At 40.9% G+C, this 18093-nt stretch overlaps 1 pseudogene; it reads left to right on the forward strand.

The window, feature by feature from the left end:
* Positions 1–17492: 17492 nt before the first annotated feature.
* On the forward strand, positions 17493–18093 carry LOC123591969 (annotated as a pseudogene).

Here is an 18093-nt window from a genome sequence, read left to right on the forward strand (position 1 = left end):
TGTAGGAGAGGGCGATGCATCATTTGCTCTATTGCATATAATGATGAGATTAACCTAAGATGACATGAAGAGAATCTTAGACAAATCCTATGAGCCTGTAAGGTGTCATTGATCTGAGCTGCTGTGAAAATGTATGAGCAAATGCTTGTAAAGTCGGTTGATCTGGAAATGGCAAGGTACTTGCCTTTTTAAGAGGGGTGTGACATGACCAATCCGGAGAAGTTGGGGCTGGTGTGCAAATGGATAAGGGAATGAGAAAATTATTAAAGTAATGGAATTTTCCACACAAAAAGGGCATTTTTAGCTCGGACTGTCCATTTTCTGGTATTTCCTTGAAGGAGCTGTAAGGTTAAAGAGGTACATCTTTGCGAAGTTAACAACCAGTGACCATACTTGAGTTTGCCTGTCATTCTCTGTCTCACCTTTTAGTTGTGTGTTCCCTGCATTTTAAATTCTGAGATTATCTTGTACCGCTACCATGGTAAACACACAAATATTTATAGGCACCTGAATTCTCCACTAGGCTAAAAGACTTTTGTCCTAAAAGTACATACTGATTTTTTGACACTTTGGTGGTTTTTAAACTTTTGCCAATACTAACCTGTTACGGAAGGAGCAATTCAATCCTTGCACTGAGTTGCTTTAGAGTCTGTCGCTCAGTAACCCTGGATTCAAAAATACAGAATGGCATTTATTTCTTCTGAGCCCTGAAACATGAAAATAAATAAAAAAAAAAAAAAACTCTCAGCCTGGGAATTGTGTTGAAATACATGAACATATGAAACTTAGTGACTCAGATTGTTAGTCACAGAGTCACTGGTTAGAATCTGGATGAAATCCACTGTGGACAAAGGCCAGTAATAATGATGATGATATTTTGCTTTTCCTTAGTGCTGCACAAAACCCTTTATAAATGTTGCAAGAACAGAAGAAAAAGTGGCAAGATACTTTCTCCCAAATACTCAGGCTAAGAATCTTGCTACCTTTGACGTATTTTTCCCCTTTACATAAATCCAGAAGAAATATAGTTGCAAATGATTGTAACACAAAACAACTTACGCAAGAGCCTCATTAGTATTCAATTAGCATAGTAAGCCCTCTTTCATGGCCTCTTGTTTGAAGCAGACTGGATCCAATGTGTAGTCTTAGAGTAAAGGAAATAATGGCTCCATAGTAGTTCTTACAAAGAAAGCCAGGAGCTACATTCAGAATTATGTTTTGTATGATTACACTTTCATTAGTAATTAACCTTCCATGGAAGAACCCACTATGGGTAGGTTTAAGCCTGCTTTTTTTGCAATGATGTCAGGCATGAGTAATATCGTCAACACTAAGTGCTGGGCTGCCTCAGAGATATTCTCCCACTATCTCCCCATCTGACCGGAACAGGAATCGGATAGCTTCAGAGTAAAAGAATAATGTGTCCATGTGTCCTTCCAGATCTCAGAGTCCTGGCAGCCGACCTCAACTCTCTTGGCCACCATAAAGCAGTCATTGAAAGGACACAGCTGCAGGAACTAGAGGCTAAGCACTAAATAAATCCACAGGGCTGGAGGCACAAGTCATGTACATGACCCTAACACAATACCTTGTGGTTATGAATGAACGGATTAGCATCTGATGGTGCTGTGGCAGTTTATGCAAAATTAATTGGTGCCTCAGCCAGTGCTGAGTTTCTAATGAACAGAAGTCCACTTCAAAAAAATAAAAATAAATAAATAAAAAACCCCAAACCAAGGAGATCTCCTTAAACTTTGGCTCAGGTGGGGAGGTTGAAGACCACCTGGAATTGGAACCAAGCTGTTTATTCTCTTAACTGTACATAGACCCTCTTTTGATCAGCATAGATGTCTTATACTCACGGGCAAGATCCCAGGAACTACTCCAGTTATCGCCAGTTTCTGGATTGTATTTTAGAAAGGAAGTAGGGGGAGCTTGGGAAAGAGGTTGGGGAGGTGTGGCTTGAGGCCTGGAGTTCTCTCATGGGAGGGAGGAGACTGAGAAAGAAAAAGAGATTGGACACTGGCGTACCTAGAGCAATACCTCCCAAGGTGTGTTTTGTGTCGCTTGTCTTTATATTTGAAAAAGATGAGGTTGTAATTCATTAGGCTGGAGAAATAATGAGACAAGTAAAGTTAAACACACTTCTATCTTGTGGAACTTCTCAGAGCTTGTAATATGCCAACACGTACAGTCAATATTCAAGAAGACTTTAGCAAAATGCAGTGTTTTCTTAACTTTTTTGACCATGGAAACCTTAGCAGGGGTGTTTTATAAAAGGTTTTTAAAATTACACTATCATGAAATATTTAAATTCATGCTTTAAAATTTTTTTTTGAAGATTTATTTATTTTTGAGAGTCAGAGAGAGACAGAGCACAAGCAGGGGAGGGGAGGAGAGACGGGGAGACACAGAATCCAAAGCAGGCTCCAGGCTCGGAGCTGTCAGCACAGAGCCTGACTGGGGGCTCAAACCCACAATCCACGAGATCATGACCTGAGCTGAAGTTGGAAGCACAACTGACTGAGTCACCCAGGTGCCCCAAATTGATACGCTTAATATTATCTCTCAGTAAGAGGTTTTATGTGGTCTTAAAGATACACTGAAAGAACGAAGTATTTCAATACAGCATTGTTCTCAAACTATTTATTGCTATGTTTTTCTTTTTTAAAATATGCAATAAAAACTTAAATAGACATGGCTAAGGCCTTTCGCAAGGCCGCCTCTCTGTACTGCCTTTCAAGTTGACACGAAACTCTGCATAGTCCTAGAAGACAAGGAACTTACCCCACCCCCATTCATGCCTTCTTTCTTCCCCCCAGCTTGTGAACAAGATCAACTTTCTGAGTAGCGAAAAGAGAACGCCATCTCACCGCATCAATTCCCTTTGGTCTCTCTTAACGATAGTGTGGTGGGTTTCAAAGACAATTGTTTTTGACATTGCCAGCATAGAGACAATCCAGATGAACCAGTAAGCAAAGTTGGCATGGGATATAGCAAGTTACGCTGGGTGTGGGCATGCTGGGCTCTTGGTATTTCCGAGGAGGTCTCTATCGTATCCAGGACAATGGACATCTACTGCAGCACTCACATTAATAGTCCTGTGGTTTGTACTTGACGGCACTGAGTTCTTTTTGTTTTCTCACTAGGAATCTCTTTACTCTACTCACTGCCTCCGCTGTACCTGTAGGATTCATGGCGAGCTGAGTCTGATTCCCAGAGGGTGTGACTCTTCCCGTGTCCCTTGGCATGGCGCTGGTGGCAGGACGAGCCCCAGACAGGGCTGTAGCAAGTCCACAGGGCTGTTTCTGGGTCTGTGGCCAGGTACATGGCTGTTGAGTCCGCCATGTGGGTGTCGGCCTGCTTTCTCCAAATGGTCTTGGGCTCCACCAGGGCTTCATAACCTCCAGCCTGGATCCAGAGCTTCCACAGAGGCGTTTGTATCCCAGGATATCTGCCAAATTATTGTCGTTGTGGGGGTTATGAGCAAGAGACCTCCCAGTCTGCCATCTTGCTGACCTGTAACTTTTTAAAAAGAATATTCCAATACATTTTTCCATTTCAAATTTAGTACGTGCAAGTAATTTTAAATCAGAACATTTGGAAGAATAGAAGTAAAACATGAAGGCATTTTAAACATGTTCTGGGGTCTTCCAATTTGCGACTCTAGAAAGTATCTGACATAGTTGTGGCTAAATGCTTGCTCTGTATTTCTACACTTCACTTCTCTGTTTTACACTCGAAGCAAAATAAACACATAACACAAGTATTTTTCCATGGTCTAACAAATGCTGTGTAAACATCACTTGAAACGGCAATGCCAACATTTATTTAGCCATTCTCCAATATGTTTTTATCACTTCCAAATTTTGATTTCATAAGTATATACAAATAAATACGTTTGTAATAAAACATTTATATGCACTTTAACCATTTCTGGAGGATAAATTCTCCAGAAATGGAGTTTCTAAGTTAGAAGGTATAAATATTTTAAGGCTCTTGACCTATATTGCTAAATTTAGCTTCCAATATTAATGTCTCTCTTCGATGGAAAATTATAGTAAGCTTTATACAATTTTTAACTGAAATTGAGTAAAATTTTATTGCAAAAACGCTTTGAAGTTTGAGGAAAAGGGTGTTAGTTAACATATGTTAGAAGCTTAGCAATGAGAACTAATGAGAAAAGTGAGTTTGAATTTGTGATTAATTTTTAACTAAAGATTACTTTAAAACAAGGTGCTTTTATTGTCATAGTCCATAAAGTAATACCTAGACTAATGAAAAGTTTATGGTGCTCTGTTTCAGGCTTTTGGCTCCCAGTCAGGCAAAGTCAGCTTTAAAATCATACCTCACCACCTACCGGCTGACCTTGGGCAACTTTCTTAACTTCTTTGCCTTAGTTTCTGCATCTGTTCATTGAAGATAATGTTAGTTCCTACTTCTTAACGTCATTGTGAAGCTTGGATAAAATAAGGTATTCAAAATACTGAGTACCTCAGGAGTGCCTAGGACATTTCATCTATTATCAAAATAGAATAATTTTAAATGGAATTTCTAGTCAGTGGAACTTCTACATTAATAAATGGATCAGTTGAAGAGTTTTGAATTAATAAACCTACAATCTATAAAAGTTTCTTCATGTAAATGAGCTAACATTTTCCTTCAAAACTGTGTTATCAATTTGTTCTACATATGTATTGTGTGTGTGTGCGTGCGCGCGCGCGTGTGTGTGTGTGTAAAGCAAAAATAACCTACAGGAAAAGCTTCTGTTTAATGAGCACCAAGAATGATGGATTCTTAATTAAGAAGCCTATTTTTTATATTTTTAAATTTTACATTAGAAAGAAAACAATTAGCTTGATTTAATGATTTTAATCTTTGGAATATGAAGGATAACAGTAAAAGTGAACTTCAAAGTGTATTAATATACTTCGAATAAGCTTTTCTCAAACATAAATGCATCACTAATCTCAATATCTATAGTTTATATCTAAAGAATAAGTATAAATGGACCAAATTAAAAAATCATTTAGGGATGCCTGACTGGCTCAGTCAGTAGAGCATGTGACTCTTGATCTCAGGGTTGTGAGCTCAAGCCCCATGTTGGGTGTGGAGCCTACTTAATTAAAAAAAAACGTCTTCACCATTTTTCACAGTGTTTCTGTAAGGAACAACTGGGAAGGTCTCATAGTGGAAAGGTGTCCCTTGGTGCAGAAGTGGGCATTTGCATGTAGTACTTGGGTGAAGCAGGGCTCTGTTTTTGTGGGCCATTTGAGATGCTATTCAGTTACTGCGGCCAGTGGCTTTCTTGGTTTGGTCCTCACTTTACCCCAAATTCTCCACTATTTCTTGGCTCAGCCAAACGATCAGGAGCCTCTTAAACTCGAAGCTCAGGCCAACATGGACATTATCGGACTTTGTTCCTGGCTGGAGAAATAACCTTCAGGTTCTCTTCGGTTCATACGAAACACAGAAATGCCAACCAGTCCTCAAAGTCACAAAGGTGAAACATTTTAACACACCTTTAACTTAGGGCCATTCCAAGGAGTTGGAGATCAGAAGAATCTAGTTTGTATGCTAAAGGCCAAATGCTTACCTGAGAAATAATTTCCTTCTCAACCTAGGATTGACGTCACTGGCCTTTCAAGCCCAGATTCCTCAGTGCGTTCTGCACATTTGGCCACAAAATATACACCCAGGTCACCTTTTACAGAGAATACAGGAAGGAGAGATAAGTGAGTCAGGCTTTTCTGACCGTCTGGGGATTCTGCCAAATCTTAAGTGGTGTAGACAGTCTTCAATGTGATAAATGTCACACCTGAACTCTGTACTCATTACCTTTTCACCTTGACAGCCACGTCGTGTTACCTTGTATGTTATGACTTGTTTGTTATCTGGGACCTTTTTGCCTTCTTTTTCACTATTTTTTTTAAGTCTTAAAAGTAATCTGTGTTTCTAAGTTCTTGATTTAGGCACATACCCTGGGTCTGGTGCAGTGGTCTAATCAACTGGATTGCATTTTTTCTAATGTTTATTTATCTTTGAGGCAGGGGGCGAGGGTAGAGAGACAGGGAGACACAGAAATTGAAGCAGGCTCCAGACTCTGAGCTGTCAACACCGAGTCCGATGAGGGGCTCGAACTCAGGAACTGCAAGATCATGACCTGAGCCAGAGTCAGACGTTTAACCGACTGAGCCACCCAGGTGCCCCTGGATTGCATTGTTTTTAAAAATAGTAGACTCTTAAAAATGATAAATGTTGAGAATTGGTACAGAAGTTGTCATTTGGGCATTTATTTAGAAACCCTCTTTGTATTAATACAGAAAACCTAAAACATAGGTTTTCAATGATTTCTCCCATTCTTAGAGAGATGGGACATTTTTGGAAAAGTTTCTCCAAATCTTCTTCCACATTTTCTCCTTCTTATATATATATAAATATATATATATATATATAATATATATATAAAATATATATATATATTATATATATATATAAAAATATATATATATATAAAACTCTGGCTTTACAATCAGACTACGAAAAGCGATGTACAACAGAGTAGCGAAATTTCTCAAAAGCCAGGTTACTTTCGTGTAATGAGAAAACCAGAAAGGAGATGGTAGAAGTCATTATCTAAACTCATTCGATGAACTTTGAAAACTAATGGAGAATGCAGGAAAGATGTTCCTTCTCCACCTGTCAGAAAGCTCTAGGCAACTCCACTGCAGTGAGATTCCTTAGGTTTGAAGGCCTAAAAGATTCCACCAGTGGCAGTGTCCTAGTGGGTCAACTCTCATGCATTTTATCTGGACTTAGACCAGGGTTTCTCAACAATATTGACATTGAGGAGGAATCAGTCTTCGTCGTGTAGGATGTAGCAGTCCCAGTTGTGGTAGTTAAAAATATTTCCAGAGAGTAACAAACACCCCTCCCAGCGGGTGGGAGCCCAATTGTTCCCGGTGAGGAATGTCCTAGAAGAACCGCTCTTATACTGGCCTCAACTGTCTCCTACTCTATTTTGAAGAGGTAAAGGAAAATGGGTAGCCGATAGCCAACAGACCCATGGATGTTAATAGCCCTCTTGGCTGTGGCATAATGTGAGAAGAGTTCGAGGGAGAGTTTTTTCTCTTTCATGCTTCCTGGAATAGAGAAACATAACCAGACATCAAGAAAACACTGACTATGTCTCCAACACAGAGAAACACATTAAAGTTTGGGCCAAAAAGCAAAACCAAAACTTGGTTTCTACAATTTTTCTCATTGACTCGATCAGTTTTCATTTTCTCCTAGTCCTTCAAAATAGGAATTTGAGTTTATAATATTAATAGAGCCCTAAGGTTCATTAAGATGCTTTCCACTTGAGGGGCGCCTGGGTGGCGCAGTCGGTTAAGCGTCCGACTTCAGCCAGGTCACGATCTCGCGGTCCGTGAGTTCGAGCCCCGCGTCGGGCTCTGCTGATGGCTCGGAGCCTGGAGCCTGTTTCCGATTCTGTGTCTCCCTCTCTCTCTGCCCCTCCCCCGTTCATGCTCTGTCTCTCTCTGTCCCAAAAAAAAACAAATAAACGTTGAAAAAAAAAATTTAAAAAAAAAAAAAAAGATGCTTTCCACTTGAGGGGCACCTGGGTGGCTCAGTTGGTTAAGCATCCAACTTCGGCTCAGGTCATGATCTCGCAGTTTGTGCTTCTTGAACTCTGTCTCTCTCTCTCTCTGTCTCTGTCTCTCAAAAATAAACATTAAAAGAGTTTTAAAAAATTCTTTCCATTTAATATAAAGAAAGATGAGTCTCAGGGGGAGGATGACCCATACACTCAAGACTGTCCAAAGTATTAATGTTTTTAAGCTTATTTATTTATTTTTGAGAAAGAGAGAACAAGAAAGCCTGCATGCACAAGCAGGAGAGGGGCAGAAGGAGAGAGAGAGAGAGAGAGAGAATCCCAAGCAGGCTCCACACCACCAGCGCAGAGCCCTACGCGGGACTCGACCTCACGAACCTCGGGATCACGACCTGAGCAGAAATCAAGAGTCAGATGCTTAACTAACTGAGCCACCCAGGTGCCCCCAAAGTACTAATATTTTAACTTTTTAAAATTCATGTATTTATTTTAAGAGAGAGCAAGCAGAGTAGGGGAAGAGAGAGAGGGAGAGAGAGAATCCTAAGTAGGCTCTGGGCTGTCAGCACAGAGCCCAATGCGGGGCTCAAACTCATGAACTGCAAGATCGTGACCTGAGCCAAAACCAAGAGCCAGAGGCTTAACCGACTGAGCCACCAGACACTCCCAAAGTACTAATACTTTGAATTCGCAAGGCTTGCAGCAGAATCTGGAAGTGATCTTCTTTTCTTACACCTGTCTTTAATATAGAGCTGTGCAGGCTATGCTGATCAAGCCCCTGCATGGGTGAGCCCACCTGTTCTCACAGGCAAACCTGGAATCAGGAGTCACAGCTCTGAAGCCTTGCCCTGCCTCTGCCAATTTACGTTGACCTTGGGACTCATGAGCCCAAGACTCCGTTCCTCCCAGTGAAAAATGAGAATTACCATGATTTACTGATGGGATTGTTGTGATGGTTACATTAGCATCGTGATCACTGTCACCCACGTTACTCTCATTTTCCTCCCTCCCTTTCCTTTCCCTTTGCTGTGTCTATTCCTTGTACACGCCCAGGCTCTTTGGAGCCACAGCCCTCACATACTTGCTTAGCCCCAATGCTGAGTCCCAGCACTACGGAAAGATCACCACCACCCTGCAGGTTTTTAGAAAACCAAGTTCACATGTTTCCAAAAAATTAGAAGAGTGGTCTTTCAATTTATCACTACTTGAAGTGGTTTCATTAAATTGCCAAGTGCTTAGATGTCTATGCATATAAACAATTAAGTTCTCTGTGAAATTAATCTAGGATGGGGCAGGTTCCTGACAGGTGGTCAGGATACTTCCACCGAGAGGTGCTCAGACCCGTCTAGATAAGTTCTAATTATTGCTACTGCCCTACCTTGTACATTTTGGGTTTTCTTCTGGAACAACCTTCTTCCTCATTCACTAATGAATCTTCCTCATCTTCTTCCTCCTTCACTAATGAGCTGCGTGCCCACTGGCAAGTCATGGGCGTATACGTTTGCTGCATTTAATGGCTTTATATGTGAACATACCAGATACAAAATAAAGAAACTAATTCCTCAGCCACCCGGCCATCTGAAACCTAGTCTCCTTTCTTGCATTTAGTGGGAATTGTATCAACTGGAAGGTGCCCGAACTCCTAGTGATCAGAACCTTCAGATAAAAGGTTTACAGAATAAATGCAGATTCACTGTTCTTTCTCCAGAATAAGTTTCAAACACACTCCCAAGGGAGTATGAATGAACCCCCCCCCCCCAGGGATGTCTAGAAAATAGCAAAAGAAACTTGAATGTGTCTTTTATGCAATTTGCATGTATGTCACCCTTGTAATTGGAGAAGAAAAATGAAATATGTGCAAACATAGCCAATGATATTGCAATGACACTGTAAGGGTGACACACGGTAGCTGCAGTTGTAGTGAGCATCGCATAATGTATGGAGACGTCGAATCACTGTGTTGTACACCTGAAACTAACGTAACGTTGTGTGTGAACTATATTCAAATAAAAACATTTTTTAAAAAATAAAGTATGTGGGGGCGCCTGGGTGGCGCAGTCGGTTAAGCGTCCGACTTCAGCCAGGTCACGATCTCGCGGTCCGCCTCGGGCTCTGGGCTGATGGCTGGAGCCTGGAGCCTGTTTCCAATTCTGTGTCTCCTTCTCTCGCTGCCCCTCCGCCGTTCACGCTCTGTCTCTCTCTGTCCCAAAGATAAATAAACGTTGAAAAAAAAAATTAAAAAAAATAAATAAATAAAATAAAGTATGTGAAAAGACCTTAACAGTAACGCGGCTAATCAAGGAAAGACCCCATTACATGTAGTGTGTGCAACGTTCTCACTGAATTTGAAAGCAGTGCTGACATTCTCTGGGACCATAACACCCCTTCCTGATCCCATGCCTGCCGCCTCCCCCCAACCCCCTGGCCGGTTTCCTTTCATCCTTTCTCCCAGTGTTCTAGGGTTTTGTCTAGACACCCAAAACATCTTCCTCTGAGTCACTTTCCAGTGTCAATCGAGCAGCCCATGCTGCCAGCCCGGTTCCCGAATGCCTTTTCCATTCTGCAATCTCGCTCTGTTAGAACGTGCCACTCTGCATCCGTAGACATTGAAGTCAATGGAATATGGTATGGGAAGAATGCTCGAGATGAAGTGAAAGCTTTGTAAGATGTCCTTCAGTTAGCCTCCTTCAGTTGTTCGAATATATACCTTTATTTATGGACATCCACACTCTCGTATCAACACTTCCAGAACCAACCATTAACGGTGGGATCTTGGACAATTACCTAACCACCTATCTATGCCTCAGTTTCCCTATTGGTAAGAGAGGGTGATAATCAAACTTACATCATAAGGTTTTTATGAAGGCTAAGTGAGTTTATTTAAGTCAAGCACTTAGAACAATACAGATGCTGTAACTACTGTAGATGTTTGATATTATTACTGTCACGGAGAAGAAAATGTGGCAATGTCTCTGTTTATCATTTTATTGGCTATTTGTGGCTTCAAAAAGTTATATAACAATTCAGTTATTTTTTCTTTAATTTAGTAAACAGATTTAGTCCCCACTATGAGCAAGACCCACTGCTTTGCTCATCATAACAGACCACAAGATTGTATTTTTTAAAATTATTTTAATGTTTATCTTTGAGAGAGAGAGAGACCATGAGCAGGGGAGGGGCAGAGAGAGAGGATCCAAAGCGGGGTCCATGCTAACAGCAGCGAGCCCTGCATGGGGCTTGAGCTCACCAACTGTGAAATCATGACCTGACCCGAAGCCGGAGGCATAACCCACTAAGCCACCCAGACGCCCCAAGATCACAAGATTTTAGATTCCATGAGTACCAGATTCAATTTCTGCCTCCACAAATTCAGAGCTTCCGAGCCTTCTTTTTCTGTAGTGTGTGCATGTGTGAGCATGTGTGTGTGTGCTCACACACACTGAGAGAGTGGCAGAGATGGATCCAGCTGGTCCAGACTGTCCTTTCTTCCGTCATTACTCTACATAATGAAACCGTGTGATTTCTTTCAGCACATGCAGCTGGCACCGCCTGGCCTGCTTTTAATGGACGCCATGCCCAGAAATGATGAAAAGCTTTGGCTCTCACAAATGAGAATGGCCCTCCAAATGAGCTGAATACTCACCATGGAGGTAGGGCAGGAAAGCTGACAAATTGTAATTTTTTTCTCATTCAGTTAAGCCCTAGTATTTCTCATTGCATGATTCTTTGCTTAATTCAATATTTATATCCTTGAATAGAAATTCTACAAAAGACTTTCCAGTAGTCTCAACATGATCCTGACCTTTCTTTATGCCCTTACTTGGACAGTGGTGACACCTATATGTATATATGTGTGTAAAAAGTATAGATATATATTTATTTTGACCAAATAGTTTTGGCCTAACACACCCAACACTGAAAGAAATTGGTCATCTTCGGGGTGCCTGGGTGGCTCAGTCAGTTAGGTGTCCAACTCTTGATTTCAGCTCAGGTCATGATCTCACCGTTTGTGGGTTCGAGCTCCACATCAGGCTCTGCGCTGACAGCTCAGAGCCTGGAGCCTGCTGCAGATTCTGTATCTTTCTCTCTCTCTCTCTCTCTCTCTCTTCCCCTCCCCCACTTACCCTCTCCCTCTCTCTCTCTAAAAATAAATAAGCATTAAAAAATTTTTTTAAGAAGTTACTCATCTTAAAAATAAAAGGAAATGTAGTAACGCAATGCATAATTTTTAAAGAATATTTTAACAGATTTCCACAGTCTAGGCTTCTGGTGTTTCTGGTTATCAACAAAATCATCATTGGGACACCAAAGGACTGGAAAATAATGGTAGGAAATGTCATTACCTGGTAGATTTTTTAAAAGCCTATCAGCAAGTAAGATGTTGCACTGTACCATTGCTTCTTCCTTCTCATCCCGATACAGGAAGTGAGGTTTTCCTAGGCCCAAGAGGAAGAATTCTGTTTGCTTTCTCCTTAACAACAATCCTTTCCAGGGCTAATGAACAAGGCAAAAAAAAAAAAAAAAAAAAAAAAAAAAAAGTAAGCCTAGTCATGCCGAGGGACTCCTGCCCACAAGGTATGAGATGACACCAATTTAGTGTCTTGCAAGGCAAACTTAGCAAGAAGGAAAGGCTTCTAGGTCTTTCAGCAATCTCCTCTTACAGGTGTTGACACGCCCTCACTCATCAAGCAGCCACTGTCCTTCACAATATCCTTTGCTGTCCAAGCTCCCCCAGGGTCCTGCCCCCTAGACCTGCCTCGACAAAATTACGGCATGCCCATGGCTGTTTTTTTTTTGGTCCCTGCACTGCCCCTACTCCCTTACGTGCCCTCTGACTCCTTCCATTGGGGCCTTTCTACCTATCTGGATAATCTAATTCCAGAGGACCTGATAAGACTTTTCCAGTACTGTAGCACGTTGATGAGGGCAGGCAGGATGTCTGGAAACCCATAGTATCTACCTAGGAATTCTGTATCTTACTCTGGGTTGATCTGCACATAGGCACTGCTATCTATGGAGGCCCCAAAGTTGGATCATATAGAAGCACTCACTCTCTACTCTCCCAACCCTTGTATTTTGGCTTCTTTATAAGCAGCAAGATGCTGCTGCCAAACCTTGGGTAAGTTCATGCTGCCCCTTTAGTTATGAAGACTCACTATTTTAGAGTCCATACGCCATGTTTGCTGAGGATGGGGGGGTCACAGGCTTAAGATACTATGAACATGCTTTATGACTCCTCTTCTACATGTTCTATCACAGAACTACAGAATCCACACCCCTCTTTCTGTGAGTGAGCTCTGAAAACGATTCACACACACACCCACAAAAGAAAGATAAAATGAAAAGGAGACCATGATGCACACTTTTTTAAAAGTTTTTCTTTAATGTTTATTTATTTTGAGAGAGAGAGAGTCGGAGAGAGAGGGAGAAAGAGAATCCCAAGCAAGCTCTGTGCTGTAAGCACAGAGCCTGATGTGGAGCTCAAACTCACAAACCATGAGATCATGACCTGAGCCGAAACCAAGAGTCAGTTTGACTGACTGAAGCTACCCAGGCACCCCATGATGCAAACTTTTCTAACAAATGCTGTAAGTTGTAGTTTTGGTTCTTTCTTTCTTTCTTTCTTTCTTTCTTTCTTTCTTTCTTTCTTCCCTTTTTTTTTATTTTTTATTTTTTGGCTATAACAGGATTGTAGTATATAATTTTTAAAGGGAAAAATTGATAGAGGCCAATGAATTTGAAGAAAAAGATGGCAAGGGCCTTTTGTTTGCAAAATACAAATAAGAACCCTTTTGAAAACTGTGGCTTAAGTGATGTCAGTTGTCACAAAGCCCCTGGAACTGATGAATTTTATCATGCAGAATGACATTTTAGGCCATTATTGAAATTTATCCTTTCTTATCATGAACATTCTTAGATCATTCCCCAAGGAATTCTAAAATTTTTCTAAGGAACTTTTGTATCATGCTAAAGTAGCATTTGCTAAACTTAATTGCCTCAGGAAAAAAAATCCACTCTTTTATATCGTTTTGCATAGCAACATCCCAAACACAGCAAACATGATGATGCATGGAAAATAGAAAGAGTCTGGTAGAAATACAGCTATGGAGGGACTGGTCGTGGGTTCCCAGAAATCACTTGAGGACTGTGTTTCTGCTCTCACACGACAGCTGCCAGGGGCCAGTCTCATCCATAGTTCTTATTTCCTGAAGCTCTTCCTTAGCAGTTCTTACAAACAAAGCTTTATGTTATTCTGAAATCAGGTGAAAAGGAAAAAAAAAATCAATGTTTGTTGAAGGGGTAAAAAATCTTTCAAGATGATGTGTACTCCCATAAGGATGGGCTGCATATTTTAGAAGTATAGTAAGTATGCGTTGCTCTGAAACAGTTACCATAGGAACAAAACTTTTTCCCTATTAGATGGAAAAGGAGTCACTGTAGTAAATTTCCACACAAATGTCTGAGCTACATCAATTGAGCATCAGTTGGGAGTCAAATCCAACAGATTGTGGATTTACTAGACTGACGTTAGAGGGAAAGGATACGAACTGTAATATAAGGAAAAATTTTTGCACATCCAATGATCAAACCAGGTTTGATAAACAGACCATCAAAATAGGCACCTTAGTGCCCATCGCTTTTATATTCTGCTCTAATTTCCCAGAAGGGCATCACCCCAACTCTCAGCTGGCAGCTGTGCTAACCAATATCAGAGAGGATTCTTACAGCATGGTTCATAAGAATTTATCCTGAAAAAGAGGGCAAACGTAATAGCACCACGTAAGCAGCTTCATAGGGTTCCGTGAGCAATGGGAAGTATCCAATGGGGTTCCAGTTCTGGATGCTTCCAAAATGAGCTGGATTGGAGTGCAGCTCTGAATGCAAAGACATTTTAGGGTTACCTTAACCTTGATCTTTCTATTTCACATAAGACTACATGGAGAAATATGCATCTTAAGTTGAAAAGGGTTCTTTTCCTTTTAAACAAAAATTCTGAGTGATAAGAAAGCATTGTGACAGTATGTTAAGGTTTTTTTTCTTAATGGTATGTAAAATGATATATCTATGATGATAGATTTAATGAGATATGGGCATGGGAGAAGGATGAATAAGGAAAATCTGATCTTGAGAATACGCGGTAGAAAAGCAGAAGTTCAGGGGCACCTGGGTGGCCGTTGGTTAAGCATCTGACTCTTGAGTTCAGCTCAGATCATGATAACCTGATCTCATGGTTTGTGGGATCGGGCCCCACATCAGGCTCTTCACTGGGATTCTCTCTCCCTCTCTCTCTAACCCTTCCCCATGCAGTCTGGCTCTCTCTAAATAAATAAATAAATAAATAAATAAATAAATAAATAAACATTTAAAAAAGCAGAAGTTCAATATGTGAGGTGGGGGTCGAGTGAAAGATCATACAACATAAGACCCCCAGAAAAATACTAGTTAGCAAATATAATAATTTTAGATTTAGTTTTCTCTTAAACACTTGAATAAACTATCTAGCACACATGAATTCTGATGTGAGCTGTGAAAGAATCTAACAAATTAAAATAGTTTTAAAATCTAACATTTTTCAGAAAATTGGTCTCAATGTGTGTATTCAAATGATTATAATAATAAAGTATCAATCTAAAGACTCATTATAACTGAATTGAATTGAATTTACATGACATTTAAAGTCTAAAAAAAAATCCTCAAATACCAGATGATGAATCAATGCCAGGTTATTACTTAAAATATACTTAAACTTATGAGATAATACTAGAAACATAAGAGTAAATGCTGATAGAATAATGCGTCTTTTACAAAGAGCATATTCTGCTTAAAGCCCTTGGCTTACATTTTACTTTTTTTAGAATTCTCCATTTTATTTAAAGTTTTAAAAGCATAAGGTCAGTTTCCATCAATTTCCTGGCTCATACTAAAGTAATTAGAAATTTTGAACACTTAGAATCTTGGCACATTCTTTATTTTACTTTTTATTTTATAAAATATACTTAGAAGAAACGGAGTCTTTTAGGCTTTACTACCGTATTTTAATTCTCCAAAGGGTGTGTCAAAGTGATAAAAAAAAAAAAAAAAACTTTAGATGCATTACAAAAGAACTACAGCAGTTCAATGCTATAGTAAGATGGTGATCCAAATTCTAAGATAATGTTATAATTTCAGGCTTAACTCACCCATCTCACTTGTTTATACTACCCATACCCTAGAAGACCCTCAGGTTAGTGCTGGACACCGTCTTACTACGTGGGTGGCACTTGCCTGTCATCTCTATAACTCTGAAGAAAAGCCAGGGAATTTGTTTTAAAGTATTTGTCCAGATGAAGCCACATGTGGCCTCCAGGGTGCTCTGGGCCTGATGCCTAAGCCTGCTGGCTATGCAGAGCCACAGAGCTCATCCAGAAGAAAATTTGATGTCTCCTCAAAGCCAGGAAAGATAAAAGAAACCTGCATTAGTCCAAACCAGCACAGTTCATGTGTGGGAATTGCACAAGATTAGGGTTTGTCCTCTGTATTGGCCTCACAAAAGCCAGGGAATAGAAAGGAAAGTAGACAGCTGCTAAGTGCCTCTGTTCTGTTGGTTTCCTTGCTGATGAGCAGCTTTGGACAGTTACCTTTGTCTTGATTAACTCTATTGGTGAACAGGGGTCCTTGAGCATGTGATAGCAAACTCTGGTGCTTATGGGCACTTAGGTGATACAGCCACATCATTGGAACAGAATTCTATGAAAGGTAAGACTTGACAGGCTTTCTGTACCTTACAAAGGTGTGATTCCTCTTAATAGTGATTGAACTTTATGACATACACATGATAGGCAAGATTCTTGGGCAGACTGGAAAGCTGTTGACCTTGTTATTCCATGGCTAAAGTATTTGGTAAAATTGTCACTTGAACTGTCATAGAGAAGAAATCATCTGCTTATCTACCCCCTCGAAGGGAACTGTTTGGATAAACGGAGAATATTACAGTGGGTTGACTGCTCTTGGTTGCTTTTAGCAAGACATAATGGGAGAAAAGAGCTCCGGCAAGGGCCATGCAGTTTGTACAGAGAGATGGAAGTGAACAGAGTTGTGTTAAGGAGAGATTCTTCGAATGCAGCTTGCAATTTAAAATCCAAATGTGTAACCTTCTAGTGTTTAAAAAAAACCCAGTAAAGAAAGAGAAAAACACAAAACAAAGGGAGCAGTAGACCCATCACAGCCTCTACCACTGGGAAGATGAAAGATCTCAGATGTTTGCAGCGAATACAGATTAGAAAATTCAACCCTTATCCATGGCCCCTCTTCCATCCAGAATGTACATACAGGCATAGTAAAGGTCAGTAGAACCATAACTTTCCTGATGGAATCCACAATGTTGTTGGTGTGTGGGCTGATAAAGAATGACAAGACAACAAAAAAGTTATTCCTGGAGCACCTGGGTGGCTCAGTCCATTAAGCATCGACTCTTGATCTCGGCTCAAGTGATTTAATGCTTACTGAGTTCAAGCCCCAGTTCCGGCTCTGTGCTGATAGCATGGAGCCTGCTTGGGATTCACTGTGCCCGCACCCCACCCCACCCCCCCGCCCGCTTCTCTAAAATGAATAAATAAACATCAAACAAACAAACAAACAGGAACCTAAAGAGTGGGAAGGGCCTAGGGTGGTGTGCCCCTCAAAGGGGAAGGAGGCTCCAGGAGGCCCAGGCTCCCGCAAAGCCAAGACCAGCGTCGCAGGAAGTGGGGTGTCTCCGCCCCTTAATGTCTGAAGCCAGAAGCAGGGGCGCCAGTGTGGGGAGAAAGCGACTGTAAGAAGAGCGCGTCTCCACGGAGGAAGAAAAACCATTGTTTTACGGATACCTCAGCCCTGTTAAGTGTTTAACCAGTTGCTTTAGGAGATACATCCAGCCCCCAAACTTGACTGCTTCATGTAATTTGTCCATTTCATCGCAGTCTAGTTCTAGGGGAAAGCACTTGGATTTAGCTCCTTCATTTCCAACATGGAAGAAACTTACACCGATTCCCTGGACCCTGAAAAGCTATTACAATGTCCCTATGACAAAAACCACCAGATCAGGGCCTGCAGGTTTCCTTATCATCTTATCAAGTGCAGAAAGAAATAACCTGATGTCGCAAACAAATTGGCCACTTCTCCCTTCAATGCTTGTTGCTCAGGCTGAAATCGGCCACCATATCTCAAACTGTGATGATACAAGTTGTATCGAACAGGAGGATGTTGTCAACCAAACCAGGAACCTTGGACAAGAGACTCTGGCTGAGAACACATGGCAGTGCCCTCCTTACCTTGAGGAGTAGGATTACAATCTGTGGGAACAGACCAGCACCCCATTTTTCGTGGGCACAGCCAACTACTGTGGCAACAACAGCCCTGCGAGCAACATAGTTAGGGAGCATAACAGTAACCTGGTTTCAGGCATGCATGTTCCCAAATCTCTGCCATATGTTCTGCCATGTAAAATCAACGGAAATGCACAATAA

The sequence above is a fragment of the Leopardus geoffroyi genome, chromosome B4 (assembly GCF_018350155.1).
Source record: "Leopardus geoffroyi isolate Oge1 chromosome B4, O.geoffroyi_Oge1_pat1.0, whole genome shotgun sequence".
Taxonomy (NCBI): domain Eukaryota; kingdom Metazoa; phylum Chordata; class Mammalia; order Carnivora; family Felidae; genus Leopardus; species Leopardus geoffroyi.